Genomic DNA, 22851 nt, shown 5'->3' with positions numbered 1-22851 from the left:
AGGTCACCGGGCCTGGTGTCACTTTAAAGAAGTAGTCCAGTTACACCTTTGTGGGCTTATAACTTGGCTTCTGAATGTCCTAGAGAGGTTAGATTTGTTTTAGTGTTCTCCAATCAACAGCCCCTACAACCACAAAAAGGAATTGAGTCATTAGCACTTATGGTTTGTAAATGGCACCCAGAAATATGTTGCACGAAGCACAATTTCACATCATTCTGGGTTCATTTGTGTGAAAACAAGGTCCAATCAGGGTGAAACGTTACAGGAAGGTAGAATCTATTGAGTTGTAAGTGATCTGAACGTTTCAGGATGATAGCACTTTCCTAAGGGGGTCAAACCATGTCCCAAAGGTCACCTGATCTGGTGTCAATTTAAAGAAGTAGTCCAGGTACACATTTGTGGGCTTATAACTTGGCTTCTGAATGTCCTAGAGAGATCAGGTTTGTTTTAGTGTACTCCAAACAACAGCCCCTACAACCTCAAACAAGAATGCAGTCATTAGCACTTATGGTTTTTAAATGGCACCCAGAATTATGTTGCACGAAGCACAATTTCACATCATTCTGGGTTCATTTGTGTGAAAACAAGGTCCAATCAGGCTGAAATGTTACAGGAAGGTAGAATCTATTGAGTTGTAAGTGATCTGAACGTTTCATGATGATAGCACTTTCCTAAGGGGGTCAAACCATGTCCCAAAGGTCACAGGATCTGGTGTCAATTTAAAGAAGTAGTACAGTTACACCTTTGTGGGCTTATAACTTGGCTTCTGAATGTCCTAGAGAGATCAGGTTTGTTTTATTATATCCCAAATCAACAGCCCTTACAACCACAAAAAGGAATGGAGTCATTAGCACTTATGGTTTTTTAATGGCACCCAGAATTATGTTGCACGAAGCACAATTTCACATCATTCTGGGTTCATTTGTGTGAAAACAAGGTCCAATCAGGCTGAAACGTTACAGGAAGGTAGAATCTATTGAGTTGTAAGTGATCTGAACGTTTCAAGATGATCGCACATTCCTATAGGGGGTAAAACCATGTCCCAAAGGTCACCGGGCCTGGTGTCTCTTTAAAGAAGTAGTCCAGTTACACATTTGTGGGCTTATAACTTGGCTTCTGAATGTCCTAGAGAGATCAGGTTTGTTTTAATGTACTCCAGTCAACATCCCCTACAACCACAAAAAGGAATGGAGTCATTAGCACTTACGGTTTGTAAATGGCACCCAGAATTATGTTGCACGAAGCACAATTTCACATCATTCTGGGTCCATTTGTGTGAAAACAAGGTCCAATCAGACTGAAACGCTACAAGAAGGTAGAATCTATTGAGTTGTAAGTGATCAGAACGTTTCAAGATGATCGCACATTCCTATAGGGGGTAAAACCATGTCCCAAAGGTCACCGGGCCTGGTGTCACTTTAAACAAGTAGTCCAGTTACACCTTTGTGGGCTTATAACTTGGCTTCTGAATGTCCTAGAGAGGTTAGGTTTGTTTTAGTGTACTCCAATCAACAGCCCCTACAACCACAAAAAGGAATGGAGTCATTAGCACTTATGGTTTGTAAATGGCACCCAGAATTATGTTGCACAATGCACAATTTCACATCATTCTGGGTTCATTTGTGTGAAAACAAGGTCCAATCAGGCTGAAACATTACAGGAAGGTAGAATCTATTGAGTTGTAAGTGATCTGAACGTTTCATGATGATAGCACTTTCCTAAGGGGTTCAAACCATGTCCCAAAGGTCACCGGATCTGGTGTCAATTTAAAGAAGTAGTCCGGTTACACATTGGTGGGCTTATAAATTGGCTTCTGAATGTCCTAGAGAGATCAGGTTTGTTTTAGTGTACTCCAATCAACATCCCCTACAACCTCAAAAAGGAATGGAGTCATTAGCACTTATGGTTTTTAAATGGCACCCAGAATTATGCTGCACTAAGCACAATTTCACATCATTCTGGGTTCATTTGTGTGAAAACAAGGTCCAATCAGGCTGAAACGTTACAGGAAGGTAGAATCTATTGAGTTGTAAGTGATCTGAACGTTTCTTGATGATAGCCCTTTCCTTAGGGGGTCAAACCATGTCCCAAAGGTCACCGGATCTGGTGTCAATTTAAAGAAGTAGTCCAGTTACACATTTGTGGGCTTATAACTTGGCTTCTGAATGTCCTAGAGAGATCAGGTTTGTTTTAATGTACTCCAACCAACAGCCCCTACAACCACAAAAAGGAATGGAGTCATTAGCACTTATGGTTTGTAAATGGCACCCAGAATTATGTTGCATGAAGCACAATTTCACATCATTCTGGGTTCATTTAGGTGAAAACAAGGTCCAATAAGGCTGAAACGTTACAAGAAGGTAGAATCTATTGAGTTGTAAGTGATCTGAACATTTCATGATGATCGCACATTCCTATAGGGGGTCAAACCATGTCCCAAAGGTCACCGGGCCTGGTGTCACTTTAAAAAAGTAGTCCAGTTACACCTTTGAGGGCTTATAACTTGGCTTCTGAATATCCTAGAGAGATCAGGTTTGTTTTAGTGTACTCTAATCAACAGCCCCTACAAGCTCAAAATGGAATGGAGTCATTAGCACTTATGGTTTGTAAATGGCACCCAGAATTATGTTGCACGAAGCACAATTTCACATCATTCTGGGTTCATTTGTGTGAAAACAAGGTCCAATCAGGCTGAAACGTTACAGGAAGGTAGAATCTATTGAGTTGTAAGTTATCTGAACGTTTCATGATGATAGCACTTTCCTAAGGGGGTCAAACCATGTCCCAAAGGTCAACGGGCCTGGTGTCACTTTAAAGATGTAGTCCAGTTACACCATTGTGGGCTTATAACTTGGCTTCTAAATGCCCTAGAGAGGTTAGGTTTGTTTTAGTGTACTCCAATCAAAAGCGCCTACAACCACAAAAAGGAATGGAGTCATTAGCACTTATGGTTTGTAAATGGCACCCAGAATTATGTTGCACGAAGCACAATTTCACATCATTCTGGGTTCATTTGTGTGAAAACAAGGTCCAATCAGGCTGAAACGTTACAGGAAGGTAGAATCTATTGAGTTGTAAGTGATCTGAACGTTTAATGATGATAGCACTTTCCTAAGGGGGTCAAACCATGTCCCAAAGGTCACCGGATCTGGTGTCAATTTAAAGAAGTAGTCCAGTTACACATTTGTGGGCTAATAACTTGGCTTCTGAATGTCCTAGAGAGATCAGGTTTGTTTTAGTGTACTCCAATCAACAGCCCCTACAACCACAAAAAGGAATGGAGACATTAGCACTTATGGTTTTTAAATGGCACCCAGAATAATGTTGCACGAAGCACAATTTCACATCATTCTGGGTTCATTTGTGTGAAAACAAGGTCCAATCAGGCTGAAACGTTACAGGAAGGTAGAATCTATTGAGTTGTAAGTGATCTGAACTTTTCATGATGATAGCACTTTCCTAAGGGGGTCAAACCATGTCCCAAAGGTCACCGGATCTGGTGTCAATTTAAAGAAGTAGTCCAGTTACACATTTGTGGGCTTATAACTTGGCTTCTGAATGTCCTAGAGAGATCAGGTTTGTTTTAGTGTACTCCAATCAACAGCCCCTACAACCACAAAAAGGAATGGAGTCATTAGCACTTATGGTTTGTAAATGGCACCCAGAATTATGTTGCACAAAGCACAATTTCACATCATTCTGGGTCCATTTGTGTGAAAACAAGGTCCATTCAGGCTGAAACGTTACAGGAAGGTAGAATCTATTGAGTTGTAAGTAATCTGAACGTTTCATGATGATCAAACATTCCTAAGGGGGTCAAACCATTTTCCAAAGGTCACCGGATCTGGTGTCAATTTAAAGAAGTAATCCAGTTACACATTTGTGGGCTTATAACTTGGCTTCTTAATGTCCTAGAGAGATCAGGTTTGTTTTAGTGTACTCCAATCAACAGCCCCTACAACCACAAAAAGGAATGGAGTCATTAGCACTTAAGGTTTGTAAATGGCACCCAGAATTATGTTGCACGAAGCACAATTTCACATCATTCTGGGTCCATTTGTGTGAAAACAAGGTCCAATCAGGCTGAAACGCTACAAGAAGGTAGAATCTATTGAGTTGTAAGTGATCTGAGCGTTTCAAGATGTTCGCACATTCCTATAGGGGTAAAACCATGTCCCAAAGGTCACCGGGCCTGGTGTCACTTTAAAGAAGTAGTCCAGTTACACCTTTGTGGGCTTATAACTTGGCTTCTGAATGTCCTAGAGAGGTTAGATTTGTTTTAGTGTTCTCCAATCAACAGCCCCTACAACCACAAAAAGGAATTGAGTCATTAGCACTTATGGTTTGTAAATGGCACCCAGAAATATGTTGCACGAAGCACAATTTCACATCATTCTGGGTTCATTTGTGTGAAAACAAGGTCCAATCAGGGTGAAACGTTACAGGAAGGTAGAATCTATTGAGTTGTAAGTGATCTGAACGTTTCAGGATGATAGCACTTTCCTAAGGGGGTCAAACCATGTCCCAAAGGTCACCTGATCTGGTGTCAATTTAAAGAAGTAGTCCAGGTACACATTTGTGGGCTTATAACTTGGCTTCTGAATGTCCTAGAGAGATCAGGTTTGTTTTAGTGTACTCCAAACAACAGCCCCTACAACCTCAAACAAGAATGCAGTCATTAGCACTTATGGTTTTTAAATGGCACCCAGAATTATGTTGCACGAAGCACAATTTCACATCATTCTGGGTTCATTTGTGTGAAAACAAGGTCCAATCAGGCTGAAATGTTACAGGAAGGTAGAATCTATTGAGTTGTAAGTGATCTGAACGTTTCATGATGATAGCACTTTCCTAAGGGGGTCAAACCATGTCCCAAAGGTCACAGGATCTGGTGTCAATTTAAAGAAGTAGTACAGTTACACCTTTGTGGGCTTATAACTTGGCTTCTGAATGTCCTAGAGAGATCAGGTTTGTTTTATTATATCCCAAATCAACAGCCCTTACAACCACAAAAAGGAATGGAGTCATTAGCACTTATGGTTTTTTAATGGCACCCAGAATTATGTTGCACGAAGCACAATTTCACATCATTCTGGGTTCATTTGTGTGAAAACAAGGTCCAATCAGGCTGAAACGTTACAGGAAGGTAGAATCTATTGAGTTGTAAGTGATCTGAACGTTTCAAGATGATCGCACATTCCTATAGGGGGTAAAACCATGTCCCAAAGGTCACCGGGCCTGGTGTCTCTTTAAAGAAGTAGTCCAGTTACACATTTGTGGGCTTATAACTTGGCTTCTGAATGTCCTAGAGAGATCAGGTTTGTTTTAATGTACTCCAGTCAACATCCCCTACAACCACAAAAAGGAATGGAGTCATTAGCACTTACGGTTTGTAAATGGCACCCAGAATTATGTTGCACGAAGCACAATTTCACATCATTCTGGGTCCATTTGTGTGAAAACAAGGTCCAATCAGACTGAAACGCTACAAGAAGGTAGAATCTATTGAGTTGTAAGTGATCAGAACGTTTCAAGATGATCGCACATTCCTATAGGGGGTAAAACCATGTCCCAAAGGTCACCGGGCCTGGTGTCACTTTAAACAAGTAGTCCAGTTACACCTTTGTGGGCTTATAACTTGGCTTCTGAATGTCCTAGAGAGGTTAGGTTTGTTTTAGTGTACTCCAATCAACAGCCCCTACAACCACAAAAAGGAATGGAGTCATTAGCACTTATGGTTTGTAAATGGCACCCAGAATTATGTTGCACAATGCACAATTTCACATCATTCTGGGTTCATTTGTGTGAAAACAAGGTCCAATCAGGCTGAAACATTACAGGAAGGTAGAATCTATTGAGTTGTAAGTGATCTGAACGTTTCATGATGATAGCACTTTCCTAAGGGGTTCAAACCATGTCCCAAAGGTCACCGGATCTGGTGTCAATTTAAAGAAGTAGTCCGGTTACACATTGGTGGGCTTATAAATTGGCTTCTGAATGTCCTAGAGAGATCAGGTTTGTTTTAGTGTACTCCAATCAACATCCCCTACAACCTCAAAAAGGAATGGAGTCATTAGCACTTATGGTTTTTAAATGGCACCCAGAATTATGCTGCACTAAGCACAATTTCACATCATTCTGGGTTCATTTGTGTGAAAACAAGGTCCAATCAGGCTGAAACGTTACAGGAAGGTAGAATCTATTGAGTTGTAAGTGATCTGAACGTTTCTTGATGATAGCCCTTTCCTTAGGGGGTCAAACCATGTCCCAAAGGTCACCGGATCTGGTGTCAATTTAAAGAAGTAGTCCAGTTACACATTTGTGGGCTTATAACTTGGCTTCTGAATGTCCTAGAGAGATCAGGTTTGTTTTAATGTACTCCAACCAACAGCCCCTACAACCACAAAAAGGAATGGAGTCATTAGCACTTATGGTTTGTAAATGGCACCCAGAATTATGTTGCATGAAGCACAATTTCACATCATTCTGGGTTCATTTAGGTGAAAACAAGGTCCAATAAGGCTGAAACGTTACAAGAAGGTAGAATCTATTGAGTTGTAAGTGATCTGAACATTTCATGATGATCGCACATTCCTATAGGGGGTCAAACCATGTCCCAAAGGTCACCGGGCCTGGTGTCACTTTAAAAAAGTAGTCCAGTTACACCTTTGAGGGCTTATAACTTGGCTTCTGAATATCCTAGAGAGATCAGGTTTGTTTTAGTGTACTCTAATCAACAGCCCCTACAAGCTCAAAATGGAATGGAGTCATTAGCACTTATGGTTTGTAAATGGCACCCAGAATTATGTTGCACGAAGCACAATTTCACATCATTCTGGGTTCATTTGTGTGAAAACAAGGTCCAATCAGGCTGAAACGTTACAGGAAGGTAGAATCTATTGAGTTGTAAGTTATCTGAACGTTTCATGATGATAGCACTTTCCTAAGGGGGTCAAACCATGTCCCAAAGGTCAACGGGCCTGGTGTCACTTTAAAGATGTAGTCCAGTTACACCATTGTGGGCTTATAACTTGGCTTCTAAATGCCCTAGAGAGGTTAGGTTTGTTTTAGTGTACTCCAATCAAAAGCGCCTACAACCACAAAAAGGAATGGAGTCATTAGCACTTATGGTTTGTAAATGGCACCCAGAATTATGTTGCACGAAGCACAATTTCACATCATTCTGGGTTCATTTGTGTGAAAACAAGGTCCAATCAGGCTGAAACGTTACAGGAAGGTAGAATCTATTGAGTTGTAAGTGATCTGAACGTTTCATGATGATAGCACTTTCCTAAGGGGGTCAAACCATGTCCCAAAGGTCACCGGATCTGGTGTCAATTTAAAGAAGTAGTCCAGTTACACATTTGTGGGCTAATAACTTGGCTTCTGAATGTCCTAGAGAGATCAGGTTTGTTTTAGTGTACTCCAATCAACAGCCCCTACAACCACAAAAAGGAATGGAGACATTAGCACTTATGGTTTTTAAATGGCACCCAGAATAATGTTGCACGAAGCACAATTTCACATCATTCTGGGTTCATTTGTGTGAAAACAAGGTCCAATCAGGCTGAAACGTTACAGGAAGGTAGAATCTATTGAGTTGTAAGTGATCTGAACTTTTCATGATGATAGCACTTTCCTAAGGGGGTCAAACCATGTCCCAAAGGTCACCGGATCTGGTGTCAATTTAAAGGAGACATAACATGCTTTTAAGTTATTCCTTTTTACATCTAAATCCTTCAGTTGGGGGTCTAAAAACAGTGGAACTGCAGTTCTTTGGTCTGATTTCCTCATTATTGTTGCTCTACAGACCCTCATCTACCCCTGTTCTGAGGAGAGTCTTGAGAACGAGCCGTTTTGGGGTACTGTCTCTTTAAACTGGAGGAGGAGCTGTAAACTCCGCCCCCCTCCATAGTGCAGTCCTGTACTCTCCTCCCCCAGTCGGACTTTGTAGTTCTGTAGAGAAATCATTATTTAGCATAGCAGATTTAGCATAGCATATTAGCATTTTTAAAACACGTGGGGAGAGTAGTTCATCAAGCTGTTTCATGGCTGCTAACTCTCTCATGCATTTGTCTGTAGTCACTCACACACACCCGTCACGGCCGACGGAGGGACAAGCGAGCAGGCACACGCGCGCGCGCACACACACACACAAGGAATGCTGCTTGCTTATTTCTGTAAAAAATGTTTAAAAAAATGATACAGCTCATTAAAACACCATTCAAAGAATATATTTTATTAAGATCTCTATCTATATACATACATATAATTATAAATAATTTTATAAGTAGTCTTATTTTATATTGGGTGTCTTAATGGCTGAAAATGGATAAAAAGCAGTTACATTTTAATTTAAAGATTTGAGATTCTAGTCAAAAATAAAGAACATTCCTCCAAGTGTTCTTTAATGTCATCATGATAATTCTAATGCTTACAACTTTGTTTTTATTGTCTGCAATGCGTAGCCTATATCTTTATTAAATGTGTTTAGCTGTAAAGTGGTAATTCTCTCTAATGTGTACAGAGAGGTGGACATCAGTGCTGCAGTGAAATTCCCAAGATCAGTCTGCTTTGCTAACAAATATAGTTAAATCTTACAAGCATTCTAAATAAATACCGTTAGGTGAAAACATCAGTAGGCATTGAGTTATTGATACAATCCCTAACAGCCAGAATGGAAGAAGAGCATGCTGGGTCATCCTGGACCTGAGCCTGTTCTGTGTATTTACCTACAGGATGCAATAAATGTCTACAAGGCTGAGTTTGGACCATTACATCTAAAAGAAAGCATACAATCAGTGATTTTTTTTATTGTTTACATTAATATACAAATTTTCTAAGTATTAACCTCACAGCAAATAAGTAGAACAATATAATAAACAGGCTTTAGTAGTTAAAACAGGCGTTGTGCACACAGGTGCTTTGTGTCTCGGTGCTGGTGGTGTCTAGGTCTCAGAGTTCCTGTCCTCCTGCCGTCTTCTGTTGTCCTCAGGATACGGATTGATGTTTCCTGATGATGAGGGAGGGGCAGTATGTGGGCTTCAAACTGGTCCTGGACAACAGTGGGAAACCTCCGTTGTCTGAATACTGAGACCAGAGAGTTGGTGAGATGCAGATCTTCTCTACCTCATCTAGAAACGGAGTTGGTTCAGGGAAAACTTTTCCAAAGACCAGTTCCATGATGTCATCGCCATATTCTGCAATGATAGACAATAACTTTAATGACATATTTTGTTTACAAGCAGCTTTAGGAAAGTTGTTTCTTTAGCTTTCATGTTTATAGTCACGTTTGTGTTTGTTCACAAGTTCACTTTGCTGCAGTGACTTCATATTTTCCTACAAATGTAATAAAATAGTGACACTAAAATTATACAAATGATTCCTTATGAAAGGAAGCTCATTAGAGAGCAGTGCAGACAGACTTACTACATGCTGCAGCTGTTTTTGTAGGCCAGCTGCTGCTGAATTTGGGGAAAGTTATTCTGCACACATCCAGATCAGATGGTCGATTACAGAAAATAATGTAATTCAATAATTTCTAAACAGACTAAACAAGTAAAACATCAAATAAATCACTCTGCTGTCATCAGACGGAGTGATTCAGGGGGTGAGGTGTTCTTAATGATGAGGGTGGCTGAGGTGTGTCATCACTCACTTTGGTCTGGTCCAGACCGTCTCTTTACTGGTGGGTCTCCTTCCTCAGTAGGTGACGTGAAACGCCAACATCTGAACGTTCTGTGTTCCTTAGAGGAGAACAAAAGTAACATTAGCAAGCTGGCTAAATTATTTTTTACTAGCATCTCAAGGACTTGGAGAAGCAGATCTTCACTTACCTAAACATCAGACCAGTTTGTCCCAGCTGAGCTCATCAGGGCGTTAGTCTGACAGCCTGTCAGTGAAACACGGCTCCAGTCTTCTGGATGTGGACTCTAAAAAGCAAAGGAACATTTTTACTTTGTTTTAATTATTTTACAGCCAATTTTATCAGCTTTCCGACGCTCACGCTCATACAGACGGTGAGCTTTGCTGCGTCTGACTGATGCAGAGTTAGTTTTTATATCTGCAGTGAGACAAAAAACTAACCTCACTTCACTTAGAGATCGTTCTTTAAAACTCTATTAAATCCACTGTGTTGACACACTTTAATGACTTTGTCATGCTGCATTTTAGCTGATATGGGACTTTATTTACTGGATGCTAAGATTACATCACACTCATGTAGAATAACACACAGGCTCTCTGCTGTTACAATCAGTGGGAGGTTATCATCTGGTGTAAAAGAAGGCGTTGATCAGAAATCACGTTTTATTCCACGAAAATCAGCCAAATCCACATTAATCTGGGTGCTAACTTTACTAGCATACTGTGCTAGCGATAGCAAGCCGGATGCTAACGCTTTAGTGCTGCTAATGCCCGTAAATCTAAAGTAAAGTTTGTCGACATTTTAGAGTGATATGAAGCTTACCGCTCTGCTGCTGTGTCCCGGTGCTGCCAAATTCAGATGGAAATAACTCCTTTTAGATAGATGAAGCCCTCAGTACTTAGCCACTAGCCTGGAGACAGAACGAACGAACCACGCGCGCGCGCGCGCACGCACACACACACACACACAAACAAACGCAAACACACTACTTTTTCTTCTGTGTTTTTTTTAGCAGTAGTGTCATCAGCTCCTGGGTTTAAATACTGCCACACCACCCTTCCTTAAAACGAGGAATAGTTTTGAGCTGTGTGTGGCTAAAATAACCAGACATTCTGCATTTTTCCAATAGGACTACAAAAAATCTTAGCGAGAAGAAAAAATGGCGGATTGGCTCTGTGTTTAGCCGAGGGCCATTACCATATTTGGTAGTTATCCTCACTAAATTAATTACTGATGTAATAGATAATGTAAAAACTGAACGGGTGGACAAATATGCCCAAAACTTAATTATTAAATATCTAAATAGCAACTCCAGTGAATAATATAAGCCTTTTTGCTCACTTAGACACTTAAAATGTGAAACACACCGTGTTAATGGATAAAAAGGTGGGTTTTTCATGTTATGTCTCCTTTAAAGAAGTAGTCCAGTTACACCTTTGTGGGCTTATAACTTGGCTTCTGAATTTCCTAGAGAGGTTAGGTTTGTTTTAGTGTACTCCAATCAACAGCCCCTACAACCACAAAAAGGAATGGAGTCATTAGCACTTATGGTTTGTAAATGGCACCCAGAATTATGTTGCACAATGCACAATTTCACATCATTCTGGGTTCATTTGTGTGAAAACAAGGTCCAATCAGGCTGAAACATTACAGGAAGGTAGAATCTATTGAGTTGTAAGTGATCTGAACGTTTCATGATGATAGCACTTTCCTAAGGGGTTCAAACCATGTCCCAAAGGTCACCGGATCTGGTGTCAATTTAAAGAAGTAGTCCGGTTACACATTGGTGGGCTTATAAATTGGCTTCTGAATGTCCTAGAGAGATCAGGTTTGTTTTAGTGTACTCCAATCAACATCCCCTACAACCTCAAAAAGGAATGGAGTCATTAGCACTTATGGTTTTTAAATGGCACCCAGAATTATGCTGCACTAAGCACAATTTCACATCCATCTGGGTTCATTTGTGTGAAAACAAGGTCCAATCAGGCTGAAACGTTACAGGAAGGTAGAATCTATTGAGTTGTAAGTGATCTGAACGTTTCATGATGATAGCCCTTTCCTTAGGGGGTCAAACCATGTCCCAAAGGTCACCGGATCTGGTGTCAATTTAAAGAAGTAGTCCAGTTACACATTTGTGGGCTTATAACTTGGCTTCTGAATGTCCTAGAGAGATCAGGTTTGTTTTAATGTACTCCAACCAACAGCCCCTACAACCACAAAAAGGAATGGAGTCATTAGCACTTATGGTTTGTAAATGGCACCCAGAATTATGTTGCATGAAGCACAATTTCATATCATTCTGGGTTCATTTAGGTGAAAACAAGGTCCAATAAGGCTGAAACGTTACAAGAAGGTAGAATCTATTGAGTTGTAAGTGATCTGAACATTTCATGATGATCGCACATTCCTATAGGGGGTCAAACCATGTCCCAAAGGTCACCGGGCCTGGTGTCACTTTAAAGAAGTAGTCCAGTTACACCTTTGAGGGCTTATAACTTGGCTTCTGAATATCCTAGAGAGATCAGGTTTGTTTTAGTGTACTCTAATCAACAGCCCCTACAAGCTCAAAATGGAATGGAGTCATTAGCACTTATGGTTTGTAAATGGCACCCAGAATTATGTTGCACGAAGCACAATTTCACATCATTCTGGGTTCATTTGTGTGAAAACAAGGTCCAATCAGGCTGAAACGTTACAGGAAGGTAGAATCTATTGAGTTGTAAGTTATCTGAACGTTTCATGATGATAGCACTTTCCTAAGGGGGTCAAACCATGTCCCAAAGGTCAACGGGCCTGGTGTCACTTTAAAGATGTAGTCCAGTTACACCATTGTGGGCTTATAACTTGGCTTCTAAATGCCCTAGAGAGGTTAGGTTTGTTTTAGTGTACTCCAATCAAAAGCGCCTACAACCACAAAAAGGAATGGAGTCATTAGCACTTATGGTTTGTAAATGGCACCCAGAATTATGTTGCACGAAGCACAATTTCACATCATTCTGGGTTCATTTGTGTGAAAACAAGGTCCAATCAGGCTGAAACGTTACAGGAAGGTAGAATCTATTGAGTTGTAAGTGATCTGAAAGTTTCATGATGATAGCACTTTCCTAAGGGGGTCAAACCATGTCCCAAAGGTCACCGGATCTGGTGTCAATTTAAAGAAGTAGTCCAGTTACTCATTTGTGGGCTAATAACTTGGCTTCTGAATGTCCTAGAGAGATCAGGTTTGTTTTAGTGTACTCCAATCAACAGCCCCTACAACCACAAAAAGGAATGGAGACATTAGCACTTATGGTTTTTAAATGGCACCCAGAATTATGTTGCACGAAGCACAATTTCACATCATTCTGGGTTCATTTGTGTGAAAACAAGGTCCAATCAGGCTGAAACGTTACAGGAAGGTAGAATCTATTGAGTTGTAAGTGATCTGAACGTTTCATGATGATAGCACTTTCCTAAGGGGGTCAAACCATGTCCCAAAGGTCACCGGATCTGGTGTCAATTTAAAGAAGTAGTCCAGTTACACATTTGTGGGCTTATAACTTGGCTTCTGAATGTCCTAGAGAGATCAGGTTTGTTTTAGTGTACTCCAATCAACAGCCCCTACAACCACAAAAAGGAATGGAGTCATTAGCACTTAAGGTTTGTAAATGGCACCCAGAATTATGTTGCACGAAGCACAATTTCACATCATTCTGGGTCCATTTGTGTGAAAACAAGGTCCAATCAGGCTGAAACGCTACAAGAAGGTAGAACCTATTGAGTTGTAAGTGATCTGAACGTTTCAAGATGATCGCACATTCATATAGGGGGTAAAACCATGTCCCAAAGGTCACCGGGCCTGGTGTCTCTTTAAAGAAGTAGTCCAGTTACACATTTGTGGGCTTATAACTTGGCTTCTGAATGTCCTAGAGAGATCAGGTTTGTTTTAATGTACTCCAACCAACAGCCCCTACAACCACAAAAAGGAATGGAGTAATTAGCACTTATGGTTTGTAAATGGCACCCAGAATTATGTTGCACGAAGCACAATTTCCCATCATTCTGGGTCCATTTGTGTGAAAACAAGGTCCAATCAGGCTGAAACGTTACAAGAAGGTATAATATATTGAGTTGTAAGTGATCTGAACGTTTCAAGATGATCGCACATTCCTATAGGGGGTAAAACGGTGTCCCAAAGGTCACCGGGCCTGGTGTCTCTTTAAAGAAGTAGTCCAGTTACACATTTGTGGGCTTATAACTTGGCTTCTGAATGTCCTAGAGAGGTTAGGTTTGTTTTAGTGTACTCCAATCAACAGCCCCTACAACCAAAAAAAGGAATGGAGTCATTAGCACTTATGGTTTGTAAATGGCACCCAGAATTATGTTGCACGAAGCACAATTTCACATCATTCTGGGTTCATTTGTGTGAAAACAAGGTCCAATCAGGCTGAAACGTTACAGGAAGGTAGAATCTATTGAGTTGTAAGTGATCTGAACGTTTCATGATGATAGCACTTTCCTAAGGGGGTCAAACCATGTCCCAAAGGTCACCGGATCTGGTGTCAATTTAAAGAAGTAGTCCAGTTACACATTTGTGGGCTTATAACTTGGCTTCTGAATGTCCTAGAGAGATCAGGTTTGTTTTAGTGTACTCCAATCAACAGCCCCTACAACCACAAAAAGGAATGGAGTCATTAGCACTTAAGGTTTGTAAATGGCACCCAGAATTATGTTGCACGAAGCACAATTTTACATCATTCTGGGTCCATTTGTGTGAAAACAAGGTCCAATCAGGCTGAAACGCTACAAGAAGGTAGAATCTATTGAGTTGTAAGTGATCTGAACGTTTCAAGATGATTGCACATTACTATAGGGGGTCAAACCATGTCCCAAAGGTCACCGGGCCTGGTGTCACTTTAAAGAAGTAGTCCAGTTACACATTTGTGGGCTTATAACTTGGCTTCTGAAAGTCCCTGAGAGATCAGGTTTGTTTTAGTATACTCCAATCAACAGCCCCTACAACCACAAAAAGGAATGGAGTCATTAGCACTTATGGTTTTTAAATGGCACCCAGAATTATTTTGCACAAAGCACAATTTCACATCATTCTGGGTTCATTTGTGTGAAAACAAGGTCCAATCAGGCTGAAACGTTACAGGAAGGTAGAATCTATTGAGTTGTAAGTGATCTGAACTTTTCATGATGATAGCACTTTCCTAAGGGGGTCAAACCATGTCCCAAAGGTCACCGGATCTGGTGTCTATTCAAAGAAGTAGTCCAGTTACATATTTGTGGGCTTATAACTTGGCTTCTGAATGTCCTAGAGAGATCAGGTTTGTTTTAATGTACTCCAATTAACAGCCCCTACAACCACAAAAAGGAATGGAGTCATTAGCACTTATGGTTTGTAAATGGCACCCAGAATTACGTTGCACGAAGCACAATTTCACATCATTCTGGGTTCATTTGTGTTAAAACAAGGTCCAATCAGGCTGAAACGCTACAAGAAGGTAGAATCTATTGAGTTGTAAGTGATCTGAACGTTTCATGATGATAGCGCTTTCCTAAGGGGGTCAAACCATGTCCCAAAGGTCACCGAATCTGGTGTCAATTTAAAGAAGTAGTCCAGTTACACATTTGTGGGCTTATAACTTGGCTTCTGAATGTCCTAGAGAGATCAGGTTTGTTTTAATGTACTCCAACCAACAGCCCCTACAACCACAAAAAGGAATGGAGTCATTAGCACTTATGGTTTGTAAATGGCACCCAGAATTATGTTGCACGAAGCACAATTCCACATCATTCTGGGTCCATTTGTGTGAAAACAAGGTCCAATCAGGCTGAAACATTACAAGAAGGTAGAATCTATTGAGTTGTAAGTGATCTGAACGTTTCTTGATGATCGCACATTCCTATAGGGGGTCAAACCATGTCCCAAAGGTCACCGGGCCTGGTGTCACTTTAAAGAAGTAGTCCAGTTACACCTTTGAGGGCTTATAACTTGGCTTCTGAATGTCCTAGAGAGATCAGGTTTGTTTTAGTGTACTCCAATCAACAGCCCCTACAACCTCCAAAAGGAATGGAGTCATTAGCACTTATGTTTTTTAAATGGCACCCAGAATTATGTTGCACGAAGCACAATTTCACATCATTCTGGGTTCATTTGTGTGAAAACAAGGTCCAATCAGGCTGAACCGTTACAGGAAGGTAGAATCTATTGAGTTGTAAGTGATCTGAACGTTTCATGATGATAGCACTTTCCTAAGGGGGTCAAACCATGTCCCAAAGGTCACTGGATCTGGTGTCAATTTTAAAGAAGTAGTCCAGTTACACATTTGTGGGCTTATAACTTGGCTTCTGAATGTCCTAGAGAGATCAGGTTTGTTTTAGTGTACTCCAATCAACAGCCCCTACAACCACAAAAAGGAATGGAGTCATTAGCACTTAAGGTTTGTAAATGGCACCCAGAATTATGTTGCACGAAGCACAATTTCACATCATTCTGGGTCCATTTGTGTGAATACAAGGTCCAATAAGGCTGAAACGCTACAAGACGGTAGAACCTATTGAGTTGTAAGTGATCTGAACGTTTCAAGATGATCGCACATTCCTATAGGGGGTAAAACGGTGTCCCAAAGGTCACCGGGCCTGGTGTCTCTTTAAAGAAGTAGTCCAGTTACACATTTGTGGGCTTATAACTTGGCTTCTGAATGTCCTAGAGAGGTTAGGTTTGTTTTAGTGTACTCCAATCAACAGCCCCTACAACCAAAAAAAGGAATGGAGTCATTAGCACTTATGGTTTGTAAATGGCACCCAGAATTATGTTAGACGAAGCACAATTTCACATCATTCTGGGTTCATTTGTGTGAAAACAAGGTCCAATCAGGCTGAAACGTTACAGGAAGGTAGAATCTATTGAGTTGTAAGTGATCTGAACGTTTCATGATGATAGCACTTTCCTAAGGGGGTCAAACCATGTCCCTAAGGTCACCGGATCTGGTGTCAATTTAAAGAAGTAGTCCAGTTACACATTTGTGGGCTTATAACTTGGCTTCTGAATGTCCTAGAGAGATCAGGTTTGTTTTAGTGTACTCCAATCAACAGCCCCTACAACCACAAAAAGGAATGGAGTCATTAGCACTTATGGTTTGTAAATGGCACCCAGAATTATGTTGCACAAAGCACAATTTCACATCATTCTGGGTCCATTTGTGTGAAAACAAGGTCCATTCAGGCTGAAACGTTACAGGAAGGTAGAATCTATTGAGTTGTAAGTAATCTGAACGTTTCATGATGATCACACATTCCTAAGGGGGTCAAACCATTTTCCAAAGGTCACCGGATCTGGTGTCAATTTAAAGAAGTAATCCAGTTACACATTTGTGGGCTTATAACTTGGCTTCTTAATGTCCTAGAGAGATCAGGTTTGTTTTAGTGTACTCCAATCAACAGCCCCTACAACCACAAAAAGGAATGGAGTCATTAGCACTTAAGGTTTGTAAATGGCACCCAGAATTATGTTGCACGAAGCACAATTTCACATCATTCTGGGTCCATTTGTGTGAAAACAAGGTCCAATCAGGCTGAAACGCTACAAGAAGGTAGAATCTATTGAGTTGTAAGTGATCTGAGCGTTTCAAGATGATCGCACATTCCTATAGGGGTAAAACCATGTCCCAAAGGTCACCGGGCCTGGTGTCACTTTAAAGAAGTAGTCCAGTTACACCTTTGTGGGCTTATAACTTGGCTTCTGAATGTCCTAGAGAGGTTAGATTTGTTTTAGTGTTCTCCAATCAACAGCCCCTACAACCACAAAAAGGAATGGAGTCATTAGCACTTATGGTTTGTAAATGGCACCCAGAAATATGTTGCACGAAGCACAATTTCACATCATTCTGGGTTCATTTGTGTGAAAACAAGGTCCAATCAGGGTGAAACGTTACAGGAAGGTAGAATCTATTGAGTTGTAAGTGATCTGAACGTTTCAGGATGATAGCACTTTCCTAAGGGGGTCAAACCATGTCCCAAAGGTCACCTGATCTGGTGTCAATTTAAAGAAGTAGTCCAGGTACACATTTGTGGGCTTATAACTTGGCTTCTGAATGTCCTAGAGAGATCAGGCTTGTTTTAGTGTACTCCAAACAACAGCCCCTACAACCTCAAACAGGAATGCAGTCATTAGCACTTATGGTTTTTAAATGGCACCCAGAATTATGTTGCACGAAGCACAATTTCACATCATTCTGGGTTCATTTGTGTGAAAACAAGGTCCAATCAGGCTGAAATGTTACAGGAAGGTAGAATCTATTGAGTTGTAAGTGATCTGAACGTTTCATGATGATAGCAGTTTCCTAAGGGGGTCAAACCATGTCCCAAATGTCACAAGATCTGGTGTCAATTTAAAGAAGTAGTACAGTTACACCTTTGTGGGCTTATAACTTGGCTTCTGAATGTCCTAGAGAGATCAGGTTTGTTTTATTATATCCCAAATCAACAGCCCCTACAACCACAAAAAGGAATGGAGTCATTAGCACTTATGGTTTTTTAATGGCACCCAGAATTATGTTGCACGAAGCACAATTTCACATCATTCTGGGTTCATTTGTGTGAAAACAAGGTCCAATCAGGCTGAAACGTTACAGGAAGGTAGAATCTATTGAGTTGTAAGTGATCTGAACGTTTCAAGATGATCGCACATTCCTATAGGGGGTAAAACCATGTCCCAAAGGTCACCGGGCCTGGTGTCTCTTTAAAGAAGTAGTCCAGTTACACATTTGTGGGCTTATAACTTGGCTTCTGAATGTCCTAGAGAGATCAGGTTTGTTTTAGTATACTCCAATCAACAGCCCCTACAACCACAAAAAGGAATGGAGTCATTAGCACTTATGGTTTTTTAATGGCACCCAGAATTATGTTGCACAAAGCACAATTTCACATCATTCTGGGTTCATTTGTGTGAAAACAAGGTCCAATCAGGCTGAAACGTTACAGGAAGGTAGAATCTATTGAGTTGTAAGTGATCTGAACGGTTCATCATGATATCACTTTCCTAAGGGGGTCAAACCATGTCCCAAAGGTCACCGGATCTGGTGTCAATTTAAAGAAGTAGTCCAGTTACACATTTGTGGGCTTATAACTTGGCTTCTGAATGTCCTAGAGAGATCAGGTTTGTTTTAATGTACTCCAATCAACAGCCCCTACCACCACAAAAAGGAATGGAGTCATTAGCACTTATGGTTTGTAAATGGCACCCAGAATTATGTTGCACGAAGCACAATTTCACATCATTCTGGGTTCATTTGTGTGAAAACAAGGTCCAATCAGGCTGAAACGCTACAAGAAGGTAGAATCTATTGAGTTGTAAGTGATCTGAACGTTTCATGATGATAGCACTTTCCTAAGGGGGTCAAACCATGTCCCAAAGGTCACCGGACCTGGTGTCACTTTAAAGAAGTAGTCCAGTTACACCTTTGTGGGCTTATAACTTGGCTTCTGAATGTCCTAGAGAGATCAGGTTTGTTTTAATGTACTCCAATCAACAGCCCCTACAACCACAAAAAGGAATGGAGTCATTAGCACTTACGGTTTGTAAATGGCACCCAGAATTATGTTGCACGAAGCACAATTTCACATCATTCTGGGTCCATTTGTGTGAAAACAAGGTCCAATCAGACTGAAACGCTACAAGAAGGTAGAATCTATTGAGTTGTAAGTGATCTGAACGTTTCAAGATGATCGCACATTCCTATAGGGGGTAAAACCATGTCCCAAAGGTCACCGGGCCTGGTGTCACTTTAAACAAGTAGTCCAGTTACACCTTTGTGGGCTTATAACTTTGCTTCTGAATGTCCTAGAGAGGTTAGGTTTGTTTTAGTGTACTCCAATCAACAGCCCCTACAACCACAAAAAGGAATGGAGTCATTAGCACTTATGGTTTGTAAATGGCACCCAGAATTATGTTGCACAATGCACAATTTCACATCATTCTGGGTTCATTTGTGTGAAAACAAGGTCCAATCAGGCTGAAACGTTACAGGAAGGTAGAATCTATTGAGTTGTAAGTGATCTGAACGTTTCATGATGATAGCACTTTCCTAAGGGGTTCAAACCATGTCCCAAAGGTCACCGGATCTGGTGTCAATTTAAAGAAGTAGTCCGGTTACACATTGGTGGGCTTATAAATTGGCTTCTGAATGTCCTAGAGAGATCAGGTTTGTTTTAGTGTACTCCAATCAACATCCCCTACAACCTCAAAAAGGAATGGAGTCATTAGCACTTATGGTTTTTAAATGGCACCCAGAATTATGCTGCACTAAGCACAATTTCACATCATTCTGGGTTCATTTGTGTGAAAACAAGGTCCAATCAGGCTGAAACGTTACAGGAAGGTAGAATCTATTGAGTTGTAAGTGATCTGAACGTTTCATGATGATAGCCCTTTCCTTAGGGGGTCAAACCATGTCCCAAAGGTCACCGGATCTGGTGTCAATTTAAAGAAGTAGTCCAGTTACACATTTGTGGGCTTATAACTTGGCTTCTGAATGTCCTAGAGAGATCAGGTTTGTTTTAATGTACTCCAACCAACAGCCCCTACAACCACAAAAAGGAATGGAGTCATTAGCACTTATGGTTTGTAAATGGCACCCAGAATTATGTTGCATGAAGCACAATTTCACATCATTCTGGGTTCATTTAGGTGAAAACAAGGTCCAATAAGGCTGAAACGTTACAAGAAGGTAGAATCTATTGAGTTGTAAGTGATCTGAACATTTCATAATGATCGCACATTCCTATAGGGGGTCAAACCATGTCCCAAAGGTCACCGGGCCTGGTGTCACTTTAAAGAAGTAGTCCAGTTACACCTTTGAGGGCTTATAACTTGGCTTCTGAATATCCTAGAGAGATCAGGTTTGTTTTAGTGTACTCTAATCAACAGCCCCTACAAGCTCAAAATGGAATGGAGTCATTAGCACTTATGGTTTGTAAATGGCACCCATAATTATGTTGCACGAAGCACAATTTCACATCATTCTGGGTTCATTTGTGTGAAAACAAGGTCCAATCAGGCTGAAACGTTACAGGAAGGTAGAATCTATTGAGTTGTAAGTTATCTGAACGTTTCATGATGATAGCACTTTCCTAAGGGGGTCAAACCATGTCCCAAAGGTCACCGGGCCTGGTGTCACTTTAAAGATCTAGTCCAGTTACACCATTGTGGGCTTATAACTTGGCTTCTAAATGCCCTAGAGAGGTTAGGTTTGTTTTAGTGTACTCCAATCAAAAGCGCCTACAACCACAAAAAGGAATGGAGTCATTAGCACTTATGGTTTGTAAATGGCACCCAGAATTATGTTGCACGAAGCACAATTTCACATCATTCTGGGTTCATTTGTGTGAAAACAAGGTCCAATCAGGCTGAAACGTTACAGGAAGGTAGAATCTATTGAGTTGTAAGTGATCTGAACGTTTCATGATGATAGCACTTTCCTAAGGGGGTCAAACCATGTCCCAAAGGTCACCGGATCTGGTGTCAATTTAAAGAAGTAGTACAGTTACACATTTGTGGGCTAATAACTTGGCTTCTGAATGTCCTAGAGAGATCAGGTTTGTTTTAGTGTACTCCAATCAACAGCCCCTACAACCACAAAAAGGAATGGAGACATTAGCACTTATGGTTTTTAAATGGCACCCAGAATTATGTTGCACGAAGCACAATTTCACATCATTCTGGGTTCATTTGTGTGAAAACAAGGTCCAATCAGGCTGAAACGTTACAGGAAGGTAGAATCTATTGATTTGTAAGTGATCTGAACGTTTCATGATGATAGCACTTTCCTAAGGGGGTCAAACCATGTCCCAAAGGTCACCGGATCTGGTGTCACTTTAAAGTAGTAGTTCAGTTACACATTTGTGGGCTTATAACTTGGCTTCTGAATGTCCTAGAGAGGTCAGGTTTGTTTTAGTGTACTCCAATCAACAGCCCCTACAACCACAAAAAGGAATGGAGTCATTAGCACTTATGGTTTTTAAATGGCACCCAGAATTATGTTGCACGAAGCACAATTTCACATCATTCTGGGTTCATTTGTATGAAAACAAGGTGCAATCAGGCTGAAACGTTACAGGAAGGTAGAATCTATTGAGTTGTAAGTGATCTGAACGTTTCATGATAATAGCACTTTCCTAAGGGGGTCAAACCATGTCCCAAAGATCACCGGATCTGGTGTCAATTTAAAGAAGTAGTCCAGTTACACCATTGTGGGCTTATAACTTGGCTTCTGAATGTCCTAGAGAGATCAGGTTTGTTTTAATGTACTCCAATCAACAGCCCCTACAACCACAAAAAGGAATGGAGTCATTAGCACTTATGGTTTGTAAATGGCACCCAGAATTATGTTGCACGAAGCACAATTTCACATCATTCTGGGTTCATTTGTGTGAAAACAAGGTCCAATCAGGCTGAAACGCTACAAGAAGGTAGAATCTATTGAGTTGTAAGTGATCTGAACGTTACATGATGATAGCACTTTCCTAAGGGGGTCAAACCATGTCCCAAAGGTCACCGGATCTGGTGTCAATTTAAAGAAGTAGTCCAGTTACATATTTGTGGGCTTATAACTTGGCTTCTAAATGCCCTAGAGAGGTTAGGTTTGTTTTAGTGTACTCCAATCAAAAGCGCCTACAACCACAAAAAGGAATGGAGTCATTAGCACTTATGGTTTGTAAATGGCACCCAGAATTATGTTGCACGAAGCACAATTTCACATCATTCTGGGTTCATTTGTGTGAAAACAAGGTCCAATCAGGCTGAAACGTTACAGGAAGGTAGAATCTATTGAGTTGTAAGTGATCTGAACGTTTCATGATGATAGCACTTTCCTAAGGGGGTCAAACCATGTCCCAAAGGTCACCGGATCTGGTGTCAATTTAAAGAAGTAGTCCAGTTACACATTTGTGGGCTAATAACTTGGCTTCTGAATGTCCTAGAGAGATCAGGTTTGTTTTAGTGTACTCCAATCAACAGCCCCTACAACCACAAAAAGGAATGGAGACATTAGCACTTATGGTTTTTAAATGGCACCCAGAATTATGTTGCACGAAGCACAATTTCACATCATTCTGGGTTCATTTGTGTGAAAACAAGGTCCAATCAGGCTGAAACGTTACAGGAAGGTAGAATCTATTGATTTGTAAGTGATCTGAACGTTTCATGATGATAGCACTTT

At 40.7% G+C, this 22851-nt stretch overlaps 1 long non-coding RNA gene across 1 annotated transcript; it reads right to left on the bottom strand.

Annotated features, from left to right (window-relative positions):
• Nucleotides 1-9030: 9030 nt before the first annotated feature.
• LOC139070081 (uncharacterized) lies at nucleotides 9031-10606 on the bottom strand. The gene is made up of 4 exons (XR_011520731.1): nucleotides 10469-10606; nucleotides 9837-9932; nucleotides 9659-9746; nucleotides 9031-9200 (listed from the first exon to the last, which is right to left on the bottom strand). It is a non-coding gene; the product is annotated as an uncharacterized lncRNA (long non-coding RNA).
• Between the last annotated feature and the right edge of the window lie 12245 nt (nucleotides 10607-22851).

This window comes from Nothobranchius furzeri, chromosome 5, assembly GCF_043380555.1.
Source record: "Nothobranchius furzeri strain GRZ-AD chromosome 5, NfurGRZ-RIMD1, whole genome shotgun sequence".
Classification (NCBI taxonomy): domain Eukaryota; kingdom Metazoa; phylum Chordata; class Actinopteri; order Cyprinodontiformes; family Nothobranchiidae; genus Nothobranchius; species Nothobranchius furzeri.
The sequence above is the reverse complement of the archived record's forward strand: the minus strand, read 5'-3'. Positions and strand labels throughout refer to the sequence as shown.